A 21,090-nucleotide genomic window follows, 5' to 3' on the forward strand; every position below is an offset into this window, starting at 1 on the left:
CACCAGATTTCATCCCTTCTTGTCTCAGAAACACGTCCACTGATCTTGACAATATCTCCTCTGTTTTCCTCATATCAATTCTCCTTTGCTGTGGCATCATTCCCATAATCATGCAAACATTGTTAAAACAACAACAGTCTTTATGACACCTCTCCCACCCCAGACCCTCCCAAATCTCTCCACACCTCCTTACAACACTGTTTTGGAAGCATTGCCCATACATATGCTATCGACATCCTCTCCTCCCATTTCCTCGAATCTGTTCAACTCACTTTTATTCCTACAGCTCTGCAAGGTCACTAGCAACTTCTTGTAGCCTAATCCAAGGTCAGCCCTCAGTGCTTAACCTCCTCAGCCTCTCAGCAGCAGCTGACGCAGCCACTTGCCCCCTCCTGCCTGAAACACTTTCTTCTCTTAGTTTCTTATCCACCTCTTGCCTTATTGGGCAATTTCAACCTACTTAGAGGTTGGTTCCCTCTTTTCTCTCTTGCCTTTCAATGTTGACGTGCAGTTTCACTCAGTCTCAAACTTTTTCTCTTCTCTATCTGAACTAGGTTGTCCTATCTGGTCTCATGACTTTAAACTCCATGTTTAGGCAGAGGACACCCAAATGTGTAACTTCAACCCAGGTATCTCCCCTGAATAGCCACATTTCTGATTATTTATTGAACATCTCCACTTGAATAACTAATGGACAGCTCTAACCTAAAGTATCCAAAAGTGAACTTCTCATAGCTATCACCACACTAGCTCCACTTGCAGTCTTTCCTATCTCAGAAAATGGCAATGTTATTCTTCCACTTGTTCAGGCCTCAAATCTTGGAATTATCTCAACTCCTCTCCTTCTTCCCCCATATCCAATCTGTCAGCAAATCCAGCTGGCTCTTCTTTCAAAATTAAGCCAGAATAAGGCTTCTTCTCACCATCACTGATATTACCACCGTGGCCAAAGACATGATCATCTCTCACCTGGATTATTTCAGTCTTCTTCCAATTGGTTCTCCTGCACTCCTGCACCTATTCTCAGTGTAGCACCTGGGTGAGATTTTGATCCTTTAAAAATACACATCCTGTCATGTCACCCCTCAGCAGCAAACCCTCCCTTAGCCTTCCTTTTCACCTCGAGGAAAAGCCAAAGGCCTTGCAGTGGTATACAAGGGCCAGAGGCCCCCACTGCCTTCTGGACTTCAGCTCCTGAGGCTCTTGCTGACACTGACCCTGCTCAAACCACACTGGCCTCCTTGTTGTTCTTTCAGTGTTTCAAGCAAACACTGACCTCAGGCCCTTTGTATGGGTATTCTCTCTCTAGAAATTTCTCCTCCAGTGATCTGCATGATTCACCTAATTCAAACCTTGCTCAAGTGTCACCTCATCAGAGAGAGCTCCAATCCCTTCACCTCTGTTGCTCTCAAACTCCTTCCTCTGCTTTATTTCCCTCCATATTTCTTCTCCAATAGCAGAGCTCCTCAACTGTTTTGTTCACTGCTATAGGTCCAGAAGTTAGCACACTTAGTAGTTCTCAAAGAACTTTTGCTTAATGAATGGATAAGTAAACCTACTTTCCCCAACTCCTTGTCATGTGAGTTGTCATGGGAATGTGGAAGGTATAGTGTTGGCATGACAGCATGATGGGGTCAGTGGGAAGGACCTGGGAGGTAGATACAATTTCGAAACTTGTAAACTATTTAAAAGCCCTCTCTCACTGAGTAAGGTTTGGCCTGGGGCATGAAGGCAATTGAGTCTTCTAAGGTTCTGCAATTCTGACATCTCTGTCTTAATTTACATAATTCCAAGGGCTACCACTGGTAAGGTACAAGGACATCCATGAATGGTGTATGTACCATGCATTTGCCACAGATTTCCATGGGTATGGTATGTATTCCTTAAAAACCTCTGGTGGGCAAGGAGGGGTGTTTGATGTTTTCTGTATCCTTTGGAAACCTCATGGTTGTAACATGAGTTACGTACTTACTAAAGGCTGATTGATAGATTGATTGCACAAAATGTAAGAGGAGCCATGAAGGCTGGGAGATGTTCTGCAATGAGGTTTACCATCTAACTCTGTAACTAGAGATTTAACTAATTGATTGCCCTTTGCAGTTACGGTGAGCTTGCCTACCTGTATTCTCTTCCCAGTAGAGCTATTAGACAGTACAGGGAATAACCCCCAAATTCCAGTGGCTTAAAAAAATACAAGTTTGTTTCTCACCCACGAAAAGCCCAGTCAGGTATTTGGAGGGTGCTCTACCAGGAAGGAATTCTTGGACCCAGGTTTAACCATTTTGTGGTTCCAGCACCCCTAAGGGTCTGGGAGTCCTCTGTTAGAACCCCTGCTAACAGATGTGGAAAGAGAGGAGATATCCTGAGTGGGAGGACTGTGTGGCAAACATGCCCACTCCCATTCCCTTGGTCAGAATTCAGTCACATGGTCACACCTAGCTGCAAGGGAGGTTGAGAGACATCATCTAGCCAGCCATGTGCCTGGGGGGAAAAAGAAATGGTTTTGATGGATAGCAATTAAGTCCCTGCCATGACGGAGAAACTGAAGGTCAACATTAGCCTACCCCAGACCACATAATGACAAATTCTGTTTCTCAGATAACCTTGGGTAAGTTAAAATCACCATGTCTCAGTTTTCTCTCTCCAAAAATCCTCTTCCTCACTCCCCTTTTCTCCTGATCCTATTAACTTTCTATGAGGGTGAAACATTTATGATTTATTTATCCATGACTTAGCTACTTTTTCTAGGTTCCACTGACTGGTCTAGCTCACAATTCGTGCTGAGATCCAAGATCTACCACACTAGAAGCTTAGCAAAAGCTTCCATCTTTTTACACTGTTATTACCAATCATTGAGAATGTCCTGGGAACAGGCAAGAGCACATGCAAAGGTCTCAAGGCAGGAAGGAGTTCAAGGGGGCTGGGAAGCATCTATGGCCTGGAGGCTTGGCATGAGGTGCCTGGTATCAGACATCTCCAATCTACACTGCCAATTGTGTGAGCTTAGACAAGTTATGTAATATCCAGGGCTGTATTCATTTGGGTTTACTAGGGATAATAGAGGCATTGATCTTATAAGTATATTGTGACGATTGAATGAGATAACTTATCTGGAATACTAACTATGCCTGACGTGTTAGCTGTTATTATTATTACTATATCACCATAATTATGTTAAAATCATCAGCCAACCTTTGCCTGGGTCCTTGTTTCAGAAAACTTTTCCCTCTAGGCAGCCTCTGCCTTTCTAATCCAGCATCTGCATGGCACAACCACGGCGTCCCAGGGCAGATCGTGTGTTTGTTGTAGCTGCTATGGCTCCATCGAAACCCAGGCTCCGGCCTTGTGGCCCTGCTTCCCAGATGACATGTGCCCTGAGCACATGAACCTCGATCAGCATCAGATCCATCTGTCCACTCTTGCCCTGCTTTTCTATAATCGCATTTGTTTTGTACCACATAGGTTAGAGTTACGTTCACTGGACTGGTCATTCTGGAAATCCCTACTCTGCCAGGAGTTTCATATTTATCCATGTTGCAACTGTCTTTGAATTTTAGCTCAGAACACAGCCGGAAGATTCTCTGAGGCTTGTCAGAACAAAACTCTTGTGAATGAGGAGACAGCGTGGCCTGGGATTCTGACACTCCCGGCTCCCTTTCGGACCCCTTCCCTCAGGCAGAGAGAGAGCCCTCCCTGCTCCTCAGGGATTTGCTTCAGACCTCCAGGGGTCAATGGGAGGTCCAGAAACCTGTCAGGTGAGGCCTTCCGAAAACAAGCAATCCCTGTACAACCAAGGGAACCTCTAGTCCCTCCTCTCATGGCCTTTCATTCCAAGCAACAGGCAGTGACAGGACAAAGCAATGCTGACAGCTTGGTGGAGCTCATTGTGGCGGAGGTGTGAGCTGACTGGAGCTGGCTTGCCGCTGATGTGCCCTGTGTGTTTACCTACACACCACAAAGGAAGCAGGTTTAACCCTTCACGGAGCCTGTCTCCAATTTAGCTCTGATTGTTCATTTATTCATTCATTTGTTTAATCAGTTTCTCAAGAAGAATTTGAAACTACTTCTTATGTGGCAGGCACTAAGATTAGTACTGGGAACACCAGTATAAATAAGACTGCTTCTCTCCTTGAGAAACTCATGTTCTAAATACACAAGAGATTACAAAACAGGGTACAAAATGCTGCAGTAAAAGTGAGCGTTGGCCAGGCTCAGTGGTTCATACCTGTAATACCAGCACTTTGGGGGGCCAAGGTGGGTGGATCACTTGAGCCCAGGGGTTTGAGACCAGCCTGGGCAACCCCATCTATACAAAAAATACAAAAATTAGCTGGGCATGGTGGTGTGCACCTGTAGTCAGTCCCAGCTACTTGGGAGGCTGAGGTGGGAGGATCGCTTGAGCCCAGGAGGCAGAGTTTGCAATGAGCGAGATTGTGCCACTGCACTCCAGCCATGGCAACAGAATGAGAACTTGTCCAAAAAAAAGTGAGCATTAAGTATTATGAGAACACAGAGTAGGAAGGGGGGCAATTTTGCCTGAGAGGGGATAGTAGGTCAGAGAAACCTTCCCTAAAAAAGGAACATAACAATCTTGAAGAAATAGGCAGAGAATCTGGAGTGTGTTGAATAAAGTTATTTTGGTTTCAAGTAACAGAAAGTGACTGATTGGTTAAAACAGAAGGGAGTTATTGGGAGAGTCCTTGTTGTTTCAAAGAATCCAAGGAAGAGATGAGCAAGTACATCTCAAGAGCTACAAGAAGCCAAACGCTCTATAGAGCTTGCATTGAGTTAGCATCTTCACTAACTCCTAGTCTCTGAGTCTTTTTCGGGTCCAAAATTCCAGATTCTTACAAGAACTTGATTGGCCCAGCTTGGTTCAGAGGTCCATTCTTGGCTTATTTATCTGGACGTGAAGACACAATTCGGGTAGTTTAGACTCAACCACTGAATCCATGGCCTCTGGAAAAGAGGGCTTCAAAGAAGATAGGTCACCATGAGCTTAGTGCTTACACCAAGAGATAGCTTTTGGAAGAAGACAGGGCATTCTGGTTGGAGAAAGCAGTGTGGGCAAATGCACTGAAACATGAAGGCTGAAAGGTCCATGCTGTGATTGTGGCAATACAGCAAATTTGGGGTTATTTCCATTGTGCAATCTCTGTAACATTGCATGTAAATTGAATATCCATTAATCATGTCATACTCCGTATGCACGAAGGGAACCTGATATTTACAGTCATTTTAGTTAAGCTTTCTTGACTAATTTAAGCCAAAATGGCACTTATTGGAAACTTATGGGAGGTGGGCACAAAATTGAAAAGGAGTGAGAAAAATCATGTTTCTAATTGGCAGGATCTGAACACGTCCTGCAAATTGTGGTGGCAGACACCTCTCTGCCTTACTCTGGTCACCATTGCTGGGTTGAATACAGTTGAGCTGTGTGCAGAAGGATGCCTCCAGAGACGTGCAAGCCAGACATGAGGTGAGGGCAGGATTCACTGTCTCCCAGGAACCTTGTCCCACAATTAAACAGCGAGAGTGCCAATAGGTGGGAGGATTCCGACTTCTTCAGGTGAACAGCTTGCCTCATCTTGACTTGGGCACACCTTAGAGGAATAGTTGTTTTGTAGAGGGGTGGCCGTTCTGGAAACCAAGTCTAGTGGCTGGTGTGGATGTGGAGAGTCAGGAATCAGCCATTGCTTCAGGGACTGTGGAAGAGGGTCCAAGATCTCTGTGGAGTCTGAGGAGTGTACAGGTGAACTGCAGACAAGGCCAGAAATGTGCATCCCTCTTCCTTTCCTCCCCCTACATTTTACTTCCCTAGAGAATTTCCACACCTACTGACGCCTTGCACCATGGAGATGAAATCCACGGACACTGGAGTCAGACAGGCTGGGTGTGCCTTCAGACTCTGCCCCTTTCTAATTAAGTGAGCTTAGGTGAATTATCTCACCTCTCTGAACCTCAGTGTTGTCATAAAAAAACATGGATGTAATTGTAATCATGTCATTGGATGGGTGGTTGCGCAAATGAGATAATGAATATGAATCACCAAGCCTATAGTGGATGCTCAATAAATGGCAGTTGCATTTACGGTTGTATTTTTAAACTGGTATTATTGTCGTCACTCAGAAATGTATATGCTGGCTCTCAGCCTATGGGCCTAAAAACAAACACCCATAAAAGGATTTCTCTCACTCTATTCTTCTGGGAATCTTTCCAAGTTTTGTTTCCTAATTCTGCTGGTCCACCTTGCCTGTTCCTCATTTATGAGTGATCATCATAGATTTGCATTTCTATGATCTATCGAGACTAGGAAGGAGATGGGACCAGATGGAACCAGGATTGAGCAGGAGGCTCTACTCTGGCACTGGACTCCCAGAACGATTGCCATCCATCCTTGATGCCACACTCATAGGGGCATGGAGAACTCAGACTGGACCCCTATCATCTCCTGTATTGCTTAGAAAAGCAATTGGCTGCAAGTAACAGAAAACTTGGTTGAAAGTGGTTTAAACAAATAGGGGTTTATTTTTCTCACATCTGAGGTGCCTGGAGGTTGGAGGCTTCTGGAAATAGCTCGGCACCTGGATAATGTCAGGGATGGCATCTCTGAGACTCTCCTGGCCTTTACATCTGCATTTTGCTTCATGACCACAGTTGGTTGCTACAGCTCTGGACAGGGCACCTGCGTTCAAGGTAGGAAGAGCAGAAGGAGAAGAGAGAGAGACAGCTCCAGCCCTGCCTTTCCCCTTTCATCAAGGAGGTAGAAACCTTCCCAGAACCACTCAGAAGACTTCCAGATGCCACTGGCCAAAAAAAAAAAAAAAAAAAAAATGGTACAAAAGCCAACCCTACTTGGTGAGAAAGCAAAGCCTGGTCTTGTTATGTTCAGATTAGGGACAAATCTGGCTCATCTACAAGGACTGGGCACATCATTGCTATGAACAAAATCAGGTTCAGTGGGCAAGGAAGAAAGAGGGAATGAATATTGAGGGGGCAAGAAACAGAACCTGCATAATTTCACCCCCAGAAATTTAATCTCTGGGAGTATGGACCACAGCAGGAGAGCTATGGCCAATGAGGGGCTGCATCCAAAGTGGGTGTGTGAGGCACATGCCATTGGAACTCCTCCAGGGCATCGGTAGGTGTGGAGATGCTCTAGGGAGGTAAAATGTAGAGAGACACAAGAAAGGGTGTGCACAGTCCTGGCCTTGTCTAGAGTTCACCTGCACACTCTCCACAGAGACCTTGGACCCCCTTCCACAGGCCCAGAAGCGGTGGCTGATTCCTGATGCTCCACACCAGCATCAGTCATTCACTTTGGTTCTCAGGACAGCCAACTCTCTACAAAACAATTGTTCCTTCCAAAGTGTGCCTGAGCCAGGACTAGGCAAGCTGTTTATCTGAGGAAGTCAGGATTCTTCCACCCCACTGGCATTCTTGCTGATCCACTGTGGGGCAAGTTTCCTGGGAACCAGTGAATCCTGCCTCCACCCCATGTCTGACTTGCACATCTCTGGAGGCCTCCTAATTAGATTGCTCCAAGTATCTGTTTGATCCATGTTGTAGATACTGTTTGGGCCTTATCTAAGTCCCTTTACCTGTTCACACATTTCCCCCTGTGTTGCTGTTGCTGCTGCTGCTGCTGCAACTGCTGTGGCTGTTGACTTATGACTAGGACTTCCTCTGAAAATTTGCCCTGGGAATGTAGGAAACTCCTGGCCTGGAGAAGTCTGGGAGGTTACACTCAATGAGTAGTTGGTATGAGCAGATAAACACTTGGCCTTTTTGTCTCACTGAATCATTACTCTGTGGTGTAATTTACACTCCAAAGCATCCCCTTGGGTTGGGCAAAGCTAGACTTTCTGAGTCCACAGTCTTGCTTGGCTCTTTTTCCTTCTGTTTCCTGCTTCCTTCTGTCCCTTACAGGTTTTCTTGAGGAGCTCTTCCTCAACAAATCTTAAATATTTCAGACTATCTTTCTAAAGAATGAAACCTAATACAAACCCTGTGCCAAGACTGTGCTTTGTAAGTGTCATCAAGCCTTGGGTACCATTCCAGGGACTATCACCCGAGATCCAGTTGACCCTAGTAGCAGGAATCCTCCAGCCTCACTCGCTTGTCATCTACCATCTTTTACTTCACATATGGAAGACCCTCCTTCACGTTCAGCTTCTATATTCTCCTGCCTTCTCATCCCAACACTGCTCTCTGCCCCCACAGCTCTGATCCAGCCTAACACTCCCTACAAGCTCAAACTCTTCCCAGAACACTCCTTTCACCTCCCACCTTAACCGAGAATGAGATCTCCCCAGAGGACACCGCTGCCTCCCTGGTCTTCTCAAGCTGATGCTTCTCATTCTGCCGAGGTACAAAATCTCAGGTCAGCATTCTCCTTGCTCCTCGTGACCACTCACAAGCCATTACGCCTCCACCCTCATATTAAAACACGTCTCCTTTGTTTCCCACACCATCTGGCCATATCATTAAAATCAACCAATGGCATTTTCCTTCACACAGCAATTCCCCTTCATATAAAAATATTAGTGCAAACTGAAAGGATGTAGGTGAGAACATTTATGATAACATTGCTTGTGACAGTAATAAAAAGAAATTGGAAATAATTAAATATCCATCAACAAGAAGTTGACAAAAAAATTGTAGTGTAGCTGTACAGTGGAAGTGAAGTGGTAAGTTTTTTGTACTGACATAGGAGATGTGTGTGATACATAAATGTGAATTGAGCAGCAAATCTGATTGTAGACAAATGTGGTATAATCTCGTTTTGTTAAAGCAAAAGAGAAAACATGTATATGTTTTTAAGATTAGGAGGATTATCCCAGGCCTAGGCTGAATGTCCCTTGGTTAGCAATATCCCAGCAGATGCTGCTATGGTTTTGGCCAAGGAACTGCTCGGAAGCACCACAAAATGTTCAGAGTGCATAAAATTAGAACAGAGATATCTATGTAGCTCTTGATACACTGTACTGATGCTTGATTTGTCCTCCTGGCAGGAGTCTAATAGGTGGTACTAAGATTCAAAGGCTCTGAAAACCCCATTCATAGAGCTCTTTTAAATATACATCTCAAAACTGTGCATATGACAGAGTCTCCATCTCATCCCTCCAGATAGGAGAGATCCAAGCAGGAAGTCTGCCTGCAGTGCCAACAAGTTGTCATAAAATTCTAGCTTTATTGCCTTCTCTTCCCATATCAATCCCCCTTCCTCCTGCAAATAGCAATCAAGTCAATCTAGCATTGTCTCTTCCCTTCGTATGTCCTGTCAGCAAGGAAACTGACAAGTGCAGAAATGTGCAGGGCAGAGACACCCACAGGGCTAAATGTGAGGATAGGGATGGGGGGAGGGGGGCTTTGACTTCGCATTGATTGCTTTTGTAATCTTTGACTTTGGTGCTAGAATCGTACATTACCTTTGTGATTGCAAAGAAAGATTAAAAATGAATTTAAAAAAATACCACTTGACCCATTATGACACAGTATACTTAACTGAGAAGAAAACCCTGATATAAAGGGTCTTATTGAATGTAGTGGTTAAGAACAGGAATCCTGGCCATATGTTACCTGGGTTCTAAGCCCACCTCTTATTAGTTTTGAGACATTGGTAAGTCACTTAACCTCTTTGCAGACTGACTGCACGATTTGTGCCCTACACAACTCTAGGGGGCACCACTGACATAGACTACCCTTGGAGCTGTGTGATGCAGTGGCACAGGGACGCCCTGCCTCTCTGCTCTTTGTTTTCTTATTTGTAGAGTCACTATAGTAATAGTACCCATCTCCTAGGCCTATTCTGGGTATTCAGTAAATTAACACACATGAAATGCATAAAGCTGTACCTGGAACATAATAAGTATACAATGAATATTAGCTATCACCATTATTACTGTCGCCATCACCACCACCATAATCATTATCAGCAGCAGCAGCAGCAGCATCAAGATAAGTCTAGGAAGAAGATCTGTGGCCTTAGGTCTCAATCCATCTGATCTCTTGAACACAAACTCCAAACCGAGCTCGAATTCTATTCAGAGAAAAGATATTCACCTTTACTCAGAGATAAAGGCTCCATTATCTAATGAGGGTCTCCTAGAGAACTCTTCTCCAGAGATGCAGATGGCTTGAAGGCAATGGTGCCCTCAGGAGATGGAGCAGATCTAGAAATCTCTCTGAAATTGCTATAAGCCAGGAAGGAACTCTCCATAGTCCTGGTCTTACGAAGTCCAAACTGACTTTGCACCATCTATTCTACATAGTTCTGATCATTGGCTTTGCCACAGGCAATCTCATCAAGAAACTCCCTGTTAAGACTTTGCCTACACTCTGATAATGTTTTACCTTTCCTTGAAAGACTTACACATTAAAGGATTATGAATTCAAGTTAAGATTTTTAAAATCTCCAATAGTGGAATTTATCAGGCTGGGTCCACCCTACAAGTGCCTATCTCCAGCTAACCCTAAGGAGAATGCACCCCTGTTTTCTTGCAAAGGTCTTCATTATGGTCCCATAAATATGTTCCCTTAAGTCAAATATTTATATGCAGAGAGAATGGAGATGTGTCACTTGTAGCAGAACCTGTGCAAAGAAGCTGATGGTACCAGGGTAACACTCCAGTGTATTCTGTCATTAGGGCAGGACTGGAGTGCTGTGTATGAGAGTGATAGTCAGGGTTCTAACCCTGCACCCAGGAATGACACAGAGGGTGGGAGTGGTAGGTTGTGGGAAGACTTGGAGTTGCCACACCCAAGGCTTATCTCTGGCACATTGACTTCTGGATCTGGTTGGTTGCAAAGGAAACTTAGGGGAAACACAAGAAGCCAAAGATGCGGGCAGTCCTTAGAACTGGATCTGAACTTTGGATCATCTTGGACTTGGTTAGTGGTGGTGGAGGTATGGGACAGGGAAAGAGCTGTCCCACACTCATACCCAGTTCTAGCCCTGTGACAGACTCAGGTGGCAGCCCTATAGAGTCTGAGATTGACATTTCTGGGAAAAACCTCACAGGCTTCATCTCACCTTCCTCATTTCCCCATCCTCCTCCATTGCTTGTGAGTTCACTCAACACAATTCCTCTATCCCAAACTCCAGCTCTCTGACTCCTGATTCACCACCCACCCACCCGACACACATGCCCAGTACAGGCAGCAACTAAATGGTTACATCCTGGTTGTGCTCTGGCGACTTCCCTATTATCTCCTATAACATTGCTGTGCCTAGAATAATCCCATGCCCTTTGCAATCTGTCTCTAATCTTCACAACAAGTTGGTCAAACTTCTTGCTGTGCCCATTTTAAAGTGAAGGAAATTGAGGTTCAATTCTCTTCATTTATAACATGGGGGAGAATAAGAGCTACCTTGTTCAACTACCTTGTTCCTCCTTGTTCAAAGCTTATCTTTGACATTTGAAGATAATGTTTATGATAGGCACAGAAGATTTGGAGTTAGGTCATGCCATTCTGATGGCTAATTCTGATCAAGATTGTGAGCAGAAATAATGTGTGTCCCTTTGGGGAAAATGCAGTCATAAGCTCTAGGATGACTGTCCTGTCCAGCTCTCTCCACTAACATGAGAAACCGTGTGTTAAGATATCAGAGTCAAAGATGGAAGCCCACCAGACTTCTAAGGTGCTGATTAGAAGGGAACTGCCCTGGAGAGCCACTGAGCTTGCTGCAAACTTTGCATGGGTAATAAACAAATCTTTATTGTGTTAGGCTACTGATATTTTGCGGGGTTATTTGTGTATGGAGGACAAGGCACTCAATACACACTGTCATCGCTATTTTATCCAACTCCATTGCTAAATGCTATGCTCCTCAAGGTCAGAAGCAATGCATTTCAGTTTCAAACTCACACTATGTAAAGGAGGTTTTGCTCTGAAAGAGGGTTCTCTAACATGCTGATGATGTGGATCAACAATTCATAGAATAAGTATCTTTGGAGATACTGCCTTGTTATGGTCTGTCGCTTCAGTGTGCTAACTTATTGGAGTAGAATAATCATAATCATAAGGATCGTTATTATTATTTATTAAGCATCAGCTATAGGCCCAGGACTGGGCTGAGCATTATGTAAGCATGGCAATATTTAATTTAAACAATGTTGGAGCCAGTCCAAGTTCGAAGTTGCAGGATTTAAAAAGGAGGTTATATCTCCAGATCCCTAACCTCTTCCTTATACTCAGAGATGTATTGACCCCTACCTCCAGGCCCTACTACTCTTGAGGTGCATGCCTGAAATATCCTTACCATCCTGGCTTTCTTAACAGCTTAATTGCTCAGCAACTCATTTGGAGCCTGCAGAAAACTCAGATCCCAAAGTACTTCTGCTTCCCCCTCCCTCTTCTCCTGGCGTCTTTGCATTGAGATAGTGAAATACACTATCAAATCCTTGATTAGATATTGACTTCTAGAAATCTACAGTAATACTAATAGCAGCTACTGTTTATTGAGCCCGTACTAACACATTAGCTTGTTTGGCATCACAACCACCCCGAATCAGTACTATTACAATTCCCACTTTAGAGATGTGCAAATTGGAGTTTAAGTCATTTAACCAAGGTCACCCAAATAATCAACGTCAGAGTTGAGAGTTGAACTTACGTGAGCCTCACTTCAAAAACTAAGCTCTTAACTACCATACTTGAGCCATTCTACCTTTATTGTATGTCTCAACTTTGTTGTCCCAACAAGAGCAGAAATGTTTTTAGGACATGGGCCTGTCCAATGGAAGTGGTTTAATGTAGAGGAAAAGATGTGAGATTTTTTACAAAATATACAGTCATGAGTTTGAATCACAGCTTACCAGTTACTGGCTGAGAAATGTGTCAGTGAGGACAGAGACACGGGCTATGAATTGATCATAGAAGCAGGGATGAGAAATGAGAAGCTGGGCTATGATGAGTTGAAAGTTTGGGGCCCCCGATAAGAATGTCTGTAAAAAGGCCGAATAAATACATAAATAAATGTTCAGAGGCTGGACAAACTGTGATAAACATGGGTAGAACTCATAAATATCTAGTTATTTTCTTCCTGGTCATGCCATGTGACTAATTCTGGTCAGTATTATAAGCAGAAATTATGTGTGTCACTTTTGGGGAAATGCAGTCATAAGCTCTCAGATGACTGACCCACTCTCTCCGCTAACACGGGAAACCATGTGTTAAAATATCAGAGTCAAGCATGGAAGCCCACCAGACCTCTAAGGTGCTTATTAGAAGGGAATTGCCCTGGAGAGCCACTGAGCTTGCTGTAAACTTTGCATGGGTAATAAAATTCTTTGCTGTGTTAAGCCACTGATATTTGGGGGAGGTTATTTGTTATTGCAGCATAACCTATGTATCTTGACTAACGCCCTTGTATACCCTGTACACTTCACCCAGCCTGATGAACAAAGAGTTGGGGAGTGGGGGAGAACGGCCAGGTAACTGGCAATGGGCTAAACTGGAATGATGAAGTGTTGTCACATACCAAGAATGGAGACTGAGCAGTCTCAAATGCCTCTTGAGCAAGTAGTGAACACTGAGGAGTGAATACCAAACATGAGTGTCAGGTTTACCCAAAGGGCCGAAGCTAGAGGCAGATCACAAAGAAAAAGGGTTGATTTTGTATGCACCCTCACCACCCCCCAAAGACCTATACAAGCACGAACAATTGTTGCAGCATCTGGTCCCCCCCATCGTTCCTGACACTGAATTTCCATGGAGTCAGATGTCATTTCAGGTGGCTAGCCCCTCCTCTAGCTTTATCCTCCATAGGGGTTTTCGAAAGGCTGGGCACTGAGAAGATGCAGTAGGGCTGTCAAGGTTAGATGACGTCTTCAAGACCCTACTCAAATGCTGCCTCTTCAGAGAAGTCTTCCTACATCACACATGCCAGATTCATCTCTGCCTTCCCAATCTCTCCTAGCACTCAGACTATACTTTTACGATAACATCTACCCCTGCCTGCCTCAATCCAGAGTTCCATGTGCCTGGTTCTGTCTGTCCTCTATGTAGTGAGCTCCTGGAAGGTAAACACCAAGTCTTGTCCAGATTGGAGGCTTGCTTCCCCAGTACTCTGCTCCCTTCTTTGTATATCTTCAGTTGAGTGGAACTGAAAAGAAAGCTTGCTGAGCTGACAAAGGGAAAGGTGAGGCTTGCTGCAACCAAGGCTGCTTTCCAACCTGAAATGTCAGGGTTGGTTGCAGCAAGCTTTTCCTGTGGTTCTCCATGTTGACCTAGACATTTCCATAGCACAAACTATATAACAATAAGGTTATTCGATTAATATCTGTCCACCCTACTCACACTTAACTTTGTGAAGGCAGGGTCTGTGTCCATTTGGGTCATGATGAATATTTTTAGATCCTACCCTGGAGTCTGGTCCATGGTAGATGCTCAATAAAGTTATAGAATGAATGAATGAACTGATCTGTGAATTCAAGGTGAAATATCTCCTCTTCTTGCCAACGGACTCTGTCTCCTGAGACTTTCTTTTCCAGCTTTGTTCTTAGCCAACTTTTCAAAAGAGGTAATCAAATTCTGACGCTCTTTGTCCTCAGTCTGCTGGCCTCACTGATTTCTGAAGAGAGCTCTTCATTGGAAACTTCTTTGGCTTTTCAGGACAGGGACAGAGAGAAATGGGCCCTTCATTTAGCTGACTGAACCAACAAAAGAGAAGTTTGAGACAGAAAATGAATATAGATCCAGTTGCAGCAATTAGAGGGGAAATCGATAGAACATCATCAACAGCATCAGACCCGTGTAAGTCAGTGTCTCCAGGGATGGGTTGGCAGAGCAGTGTTCATTTCATTTTTGTTTTCCTAACTTAATCCCCAGCAAGTGAAGATGGATAGGTGTGGTGGGTGGGGAGGCGGTGATAGGAGAGTAGGGAGGAGGAGATAAGGCAGAGGCAGGATGGGTTGGAAAGGGGAGCACAGGATCCCTTCCTACATCACCTCCCCTGCCCATGGTGGGCAAGGCCATGGGGGGGGCAAGTCACATCCCTCTCCTAGCACCAGTTTGAGAGTCGCATGGGATTTGCTTGGGTTTGAATCTCTGGACCACTATAGACTAGTATGTGGTTATGGGAAGTTTACTGAGCCTCACTGAGCCACACTTTTCTCATCTGTAAAATAGGGATTGTGAGGCCTGCTCCACTCACGAGGAGGGAATGAAAGAGCTTACGCAAGCCTGGACAGCAGAATGCGGCTGCAATACCACAGTCCCGGAGTCCAGGCTGACTTCTTTAATGCTCCCTTGCTCTGCATTTGACCCAGTGAACGTTCTTTTCTACTTTTTAAGCTTCTTCTCTTTGTGTGAACGCTCTCAGCCTTTATTGGGTCACACATGTCTCTGAGATTTTAATAATAAAACTAGAGGTTCAAAGCATAGTTGTGGGATTCACAAAGATCTGGGCTGAAATACTGGTTCTATTTTTTATTTTTTTTATTTTGAGAAGGAGTCTCGCTCTGTCGCCCAGGCTGGAGTGCAGTGGCGCGATCTCAGCTCACTGCGAGCTCTGCCTTCTGGGTTCACACCATTCTCCTGCCTCAGCCTCCGGAGTAGCTGGGCCTACAGGTGCCTGCGACCATGCCTGGCTAATTTTTTCTGTATTTTTAGTAGGGACAGGGTTTCACCTTGTTAGCCAGGATGTCTCGATCTTCTGACCTCGTGATCCGCCTGCCCAAAAGTTACTGGCTGTGTGATCTTGGCCATATTACTCAATCTCCCTGTGCCTTACTTTCTTCAAGAATAAAGGGAGAATAACAATAGTCTGTATCTCATAGGGTGTGATGTGAATTAAATGAGTTAATATATGTAAATGCATCAGTGCTTAGAGCAGTCCCTGGCACAGAGTAAGTTCTGAGTAAATGCTACTATTAATAAAAGCAAGGGAAAAGCCTCTAGTAAAATGCACACGGGCACACACGTGCATTCATCCTCATGAAATTGATCCCTAACTCTTGCTTAAGTGATTCTTGCAGGGAAGAGTCCAGGCTGTAGCCTAGCATTTACTCCTGGGCATTGTCTGGCTCTCGTCTACAGAATCAGATCTATAGGTTTATGAAGCGCCTACCTACCCTTCTGCAAAAGGCATCTCCCAACTGTCCCGCATAAGATCAATCCCACACATTTACCTCGGTCCGCTTTAAGCCCAGATGAGGACTCTGTCAGGCAGTGATTTAGGGCAGAGACTCTACTTGGGCCTGAGAGATGGGCCAGCCAGCCAAACTAGGCTCAAGGAATCTTGCAAACTTCATTTGATCTGGGCGTGGGTTGACACCAAAAAGGTTAGCCCGGCACAGGGAGGGGCGTTCCTGGTTATATCCGGCTGAGAATGTATTTAATGGGCCTGAGGAACCCAGACAATGGCTGGAAACAGGGAATCAGAGCCAGCCTGGAGAGAAGCATGGGGGATCTCAGGGGATGGGAGGCAAGGTCTCAGCCAAGAAAGCTGCAGTACTCAGGACTTAGGAGGCCCTGGAAAACCAGGGGCTGGGTCAGAAGCCTGTCAGTGGGGGCAGAGCACACACGCAGGAGGGGGAGGCTGTGGCTTGGGACCTGTGGGGCTATCTCCAGCTCATGGGGCAAGCATGACTCCCTCTTTCACTGGAGGGACAGGATCCCTCACCATTGCCAGGCTGGTGTCCCGTGAGTCCTGGGACTGAGGCTGCAGTGGGAGAGTTTAACTTTGCCTGTCAGAGAAAGGAGTTGGCTGCCAGGAACTGATCCCAAAGGTCTGACTGTTCCTCTCCAAAAGTGCTGGAGATGCTGCTTCTCCTCTGAGCCAGAGGTGGGAAAGGATGTGGTAGCTGGTAGGGTCAGAAGGACCCGCAGAACAGAGCTGGACTTTCAGATACATCTGTCTAAGTGGCTGATGTGTAGGGAAAGTCAGACTCAGCCGATGGAGCTGCTGTCCTCCACCACTGTGATGAGCAGGCCAACCAGCTGCTGGGATGGGTCTTCCATGGATTTCTTTAGCCTGGATTTGCTATGTTGAAGGAAGTGAGGAAGAAGTGGGCAATGCTAACGTTGTCCTCCTCCAGAGGGGACCTCAGTGATGTAATTCCTGCACATGGCACAAGTCATGCGCCTCATGAACCACAACTCTTAACCCCTTGCCATAGAGACAGTGGAGTAGAAAAAAGAAAGGATTTGAGTATCAGTTAAGCCTAGGTCGGAATCCCAGCTTAGCTGTTTGTTAGCAGTATGACTTTGGACAAGCGACTTAACTTCTATGGGCCCCAGCTTTTACATCTATAACATGGAGAAAAATCATACCAACTTTAACAAGGACCTCAGCTTGAGTCTAAATGAAATTCAGCTATATATGGAGTGGACTCATCAGAAACTAGTTGGTATAAGAACTGATGAAGCATTTTATCCACACATCCACCCACCTATCCATTCAACAATCCAACTAACCGACCATTTGACATATATTTATTGAATGCCTGTTCTTAGCTAATTAGAAGAAATTCTCCCAAGGAATCAGATGTCAAGGTCTTGACCTGGTAAAACAGCCTAGGACTGAATTTGAGTTGGAGGGGGGGTGCGAAAAGAGGGAAAGAGAAAAAGAAAGGGGAGGACAGGGAGGTGTGATTCTTGAGTACAGCATGGTTTCTGACACTTGTGTTTGTCTCCCAGCCTAGTCCCCACTGGTGTCATGCCACTGTCCAGTGGTAAGTGTAGGGGGTAGGCGAGAGTGGGGGCATTGATGGAACCATTTCAGCAACTGCATAATCCATCATGGCACAAACAGAACTGTATCAAGGCCTCACTAACAGATATGGCATAGAATAGAGGGGGAAGAGACAGACATCTTCCTCAAATTTTCTGCCATGCAGAATTGCAGAGTGGAGGCTCCAGTGCAGTGGCAGAGAATGCAGTGTCTTGTGGTTCCACTGTAGGAACATGGGTGCTGGTGAACAGCAACAGTAGAGACCACGGAACATGGCAGAGCCAGAGGAAAAGGCAGGGAAATGGAAAGGAAAAGCAACTATGAGCCAAGATGACAGGACTCCTGGGAACCTACAGAAATATTTGTAAGTGGCTAGAGATTATGCCCCAGCACTTGAGGACAACAAATCTGTGAAATCTGAGTAGTTATTAGTAATGTGGTCCCATTTGTACCTACAGGTAGGCAAAGCCTGTGGTGGTCCCTGTTGTGTTACTTTGCAAGGTTATTGCACAGACGTGTGGTGATATGTTTAAAGAGTTTGGTCCATTGTAGATCCTTAAAATAAGAGTTATAATAAGAATACTATTACTGTTGCTACTGAGGTAATTATCATGGCACAGATTTAGGCAGGTATGTTGATGGCCACAAGTTCTGGCTGATTGAGCAAAAAGCATGCTGAGAGGAAGAGAGAGAAACCCAAATCCTAGTTCTAAGTTTGCATCAGTTTCACACATTTCCAGCCCAATGCTCTGGAATGAGGAGGGTGGTCTGGCCTGCTGACAGCTGCCCGTAGCTGTAGCATGATGAGGACTGGCAGGAAGGCAGCAAAGGAAATAGAGGGAGGTGAGGGATAAGCCACATGGACACAGAGCCCTGGCTAGGCCGCATGAAGTCCTTGAGGGCTTCTGTGACAAGCTCATGCTGTGTTTTCTGTTGGAACGGGGTTGTGGAAGTAACATGTATCAATGCTGCTTGTGTGCCAGGTGGTAGGACCTCGTACTGAAGAGGACATGGTCTGCTAGGGGCATCTGTTCCTTGTGCCCCTCAGCATCCTCACTCCTCTTCTGGTTGCTTCTCTCTGGACAACCATCTTAACTAGTCTAAACTTAAATCAATCAGCCTTCTACTGGCTGTGGTGGTTGCATCAGGGAGGAGCATAAGGTCTGATCAGAACCTGCAGGTACAATGAATCTTTCTTGGGGAATCTGAGATGTTTCCTTGGCTAGGCTAGAAGCAAAGAGGGTGTGACTGCTGGAACTGCTACAGCCCTCTTCCTACCACAGGGGAAATTCCTGTCTGAGAAAGGAGCCAACCTTGAAGACAAAAGTACAAAGATAGAAAAAGAAACCAAGACATGTATCGTGAAATTCCTTGAGCCTCTGCACCAAACTGCACCTGAGGCAAGTCCTATTTCCTGGAACTTAAAGTTACAAGAGCCATAGATTTCCTTCCACTTCATCCAGTTTGGATTGGGCTTTCTTTAACCTGCAATTGAAAGAAAACTGACTGAAACCAAATCACTACCTTCAGAGGGCTTTACTGTCTAGGTGGGGAGAGAAACAAGAAAAGAGGTAGTTTGCTAGACTTTCATAGCTTCTCCATGAGATAAACATGGGCTGTGGGAGCCACCAGGGCTATGTATGAGTGGGGTGTCCCTCAGTCCTTAAGAAGAGGGTGGGCTGACATGTCGGAGTTGGGTGGTTGGTGTAATAGCAGAGAATACCTTTGTTCTCACAAGTCAACATTCTCAGTCACTTCCAGCCCTTTCCTATTTCCAGTTTCTAGTGCCTTCTAGTACCTGTTCTACCCCCTGCTTTTAGATAACTTACCTAATATCCACCCATCTATCCATCTATCCATCCATCCACCCAAGCATAACTACAGTGTTGCCATCTCTTCCAGCAGGAAAGCTAAATCAGCATGGTCTATGTTTAAGGTCCTAGGAGTTCCATGCAGTTGTGCCTTGGGCGCAAGGTCAATTCAAAACACCATCATGTAGGGCAGCCAACTGTCTCTACCTTGAAGTTGACAGAAAGTTTTTGGAGGGGAAATTTAGCAAGATCCAGAGGGAGGGACAGACAGGAGGGAGAAAACCGAGGTGGAAGGTCGTCTTCGTAGGACCACAGCCTCTGCTCTGAGTCAGGTGTTCTTGATGACAAGAACATCCTGCTGACTCTGCTGGGAGCAAGGAGCGGGGCTCTTCTTTTCCCATGCAGTAAGTTTTGCATGAGAGATGTGAGGTTAAAAGGCAGACTTACTAATTATGCTGCTCATTCATATCTTCATTCAGCTCATTGCCAGTCCTGTGCTAGTCGCAGAGATGCCCTCAAACAACAGATGGTCTCATACTAACAATTGCTTCACGCTGGGGGGTCTTCTGTGGTACTCAGGTGAGTTTCTCTCTGGCTATCAGTCCTCAGCTCCAAACGTGAGATGGATCCAAGTCTGGCTTCTCTCGGAGTTGAGGGTCCAGTCCTGATGCAAATAATACTAATAATTTCATTATTTTTGCTAATTCTGCCAAATCCCATTATTTTGGCACTTTACTTTCTAAATACAAAGTAATTCTTGGTTAATTTAGAAAATTTGGACAGCACACAGGAAAACACAAAGGAAATAAAAATCAGTAACCCACTGCCAAGTGAAAAATCAAGTTAACATTTGGAAAATACATGTTTCTAGGTATATACGCACACACACATTCATAGTGTTGTCTATATTGTTTTATGGCCTGCTTTTTTTCACTCAGCCATACATTATATTCTCTTATGTCAGTAAATATTCTTCTACAACTTTGTTCTAATTATTCCATAGTATCTCATATTATGCGTATTTCATAATTTATTTAGCCAACTGCCTGTGGTTGGATATGCAGGTTATTTTTAGTTTTCATTAACATAAATAATGCTTTATTGAATACACTTATACATACATAATTGCACATATATTCCCCTTGATCATTAAGACAAATTCCTAAAAGTAAAATTGCTGAGTCAAGGGTATGGATGCACATTTTTAAGGCTTTTGATAGATATTGCCAAATTGCCCTCTAAAAAGGTTGCACCGATTTAAGCTCCCTCCAGCAGTGTACGAGAATGCCCAATTCCCTATACTTGTTGTTGATTTAATTTGCATATCTTTGTTTCCAGTGAGATTAAATTTTTTCTCATATGTGTATTGTCTATCTGTAATTTTTCTTTCGTGAATTGCCTATTGATGTCAATTGCCTATTTTTTATGGGGGTGCTTATCTTTTCCTTTTTGACTTCTGAGAACTCTTCTTGTACATCAACCTTTTGTCTATAATATATGTTTATTACATTTTCCCCAGTGTCTCATTTGCCTTTTAATTTTGCTTGTGGTGTTTTTTAACCCAGTGAGGATTTTGTTTTTAACTAATCAAATTCATCA

The sequence above is a fragment of the Nomascus leucogenys genome, chromosome 12 (assembly GCF_006542625.1).
Source record: "Nomascus leucogenys isolate Asia chromosome 12, Asia_NLE_v1, whole genome shotgun sequence".
Taxonomy (NCBI): domain Eukaryota; kingdom Metazoa; phylum Chordata; class Mammalia; order Primates; family Hylobatidae; genus Nomascus; species Nomascus leucogenys.